We start from the raw sequence: 1,568 nt of genomic DNA, 5'->3' as shown, positions 1-1,568 counted from the left end.
CAGTGGGACGAGGTGGCCGAGTGGTTAAGGCGATGGACTGCTAATCCATTGTGCTCTGCACGCGTGGGTTCGAATCCCACCCTCGTCGAGATTTTGCTGCCGCGCGGGGGGAGCTGGAGACCTTCGGGGTGGGCTCGGATTCTTGCGGCACATGGGGACTCGGCGGGGGCGGGAGGGGAAATGGTACCAGCTAGTGCCTGGGCTACACTGGCATCTGCATCCTCTCCAGGATCAAAAGTCACCCGTGCCCTGGAGATTTTGGGAAGGGGATGGCAGAAGACATTGACGTAATGTCTAAAGGGCCAGCCAAGGTCCTCATGTAGAGGGGCAGATAGTCTCCTATACAAGACGCATGGAGAAGAAAGCACTTAGAAATCGTTACAAGAGCGATTACTGCCGAAAGTGGCTGGTGACCAGTCAGGCGATAGCCTTCTGAAACCTAGAGTGTAATAGGGAAGTAAACTGGGACAAAGGAAGTGTGAAACCGTGGATGGATACCCTGGATACTGCGGGGAGAGCAGGCAAAGAAGGTATAGGAGGGATTTTCCCATCACAGTTGTTGTTAATTATGCCCGTTCATTGTAACTTGGAAAAAAGCAGCAAAGAGGGCAAAAGACAAAGTGCAAATCTGATCCTGCACGTGGTGGGAGCCCAGAGGGGCAGAGGAAGGTGCCCTGGCCCCACACCACGCCTAGCCCCCACTGGCACCGAGATGCTGGGTGTGGCTGTAGGTGACTTACCTGGAGAGGGATCCAAACAGCTCCCTTCTCCCCAGCCAGCGGGGATTAGCCCTCTCCTATGGCTCATCCTGGCCATTGGACATGTCTGGGCACCCTGGGAAGGTACCTGAGATGCTGCCAGGTCCCTCCAGCCAAGTGTAGGAACCTGGAGGGTGGGCTGTGGGCTAGGCAGCCATGCCGAGGGAGACAGATCCTGCTTGCTGCTTGTGGGGCTTGCAGGCACCACAGGGCAGGGGCAGGTCCTGGGTGGGAGGGACACCTTGGTGAATTTTTACGTCCAGTGAGGGACCCTGAAATAAGCTTTCAGTAAAAACGTGCACCCAAACTGCTCTGAGTCAGTATCATCGTAGTGAGGGGCAAACGGGCAGTGTCCCCAGCTTGTGCCAGAGAGGAAAACCAGACTCCCAGGCGCCATTGGAAGTCGAATCCAGGATCTCCTGTTTACATGACAGATATGTTAACCAGCTGAGCCAGAGCCCCCACCTGCCTCACTGCCGGAGTGCCCCATGGCCACAGACACAGCCCTTCCCATGCCATCCCCATCCCGCTGCCAACTCAAAAATAGGGTCACTCTGCAGGGCCAGGGGGCTGGGACTCCAGGGACAGGGCACAGCCCCATGTGACGCTCTGTGTGCCACGCTAAGCTGAAAGCCCTACGCGTGTCCCTGAGGGATAAAAGGCGATGGCCGGGTCCCGTCGGGCTTTGCACCGGCTAGACGGGAGGAGGGTGATGATGCCCAAAACCAAGGGCTCGTCCGGGATTTGAACCCGGGACCTCTCGCACCCTAAGCGAGAATCATACCCCTAGACCAACGAGCCGCGGCGCCA

The 1,568-nt window shown here is 57.5% G+C and overlaps 2 non-coding genes across 2 annotated transcripts; one reads left to right on the top strand and one right to left on the bottom strand.

The window, feature by feature from the left end:
• The first annotated feature begins 6 nt into the window (after positions 1 to 6).
• TRNAS-GCU lies at positions 7 to 88 on the top strand. The gene has a single exon. It is a non-coding gene; the product is annotated as a tRNA-Ser (tRNA).
• A 1,399-nt stretch (positions 89 to 1,487) lies between these two features.
• Positions 1,488 to 1,559, bottom strand: TRNAP-AGG. Its single transcript has one exon. It is a non-coding gene; the product is annotated as a tRNA-Pro (tRNA).
• Positions 1,560 to 1,568: the final 9 nt, after the last annotated feature.

This window comes from Geospiza fortis, unplaced genomic scaffold, assembly GCF_000277835.1.
Source record: "Geospiza fortis unplaced genomic scaffold, GeoFor_1.0 scaffold474, whole genome shotgun sequence".
Taxonomy (NCBI): domain Eukaryota; kingdom Metazoa; phylum Chordata; class Aves; order Passeriformes; family Thraupidae; genus Geospiza; species Geospiza fortis.
The sequence above is the reverse complement of the archived record's forward strand: the minus strand, read 5'-3'. Positions and strand labels throughout refer to the sequence as shown.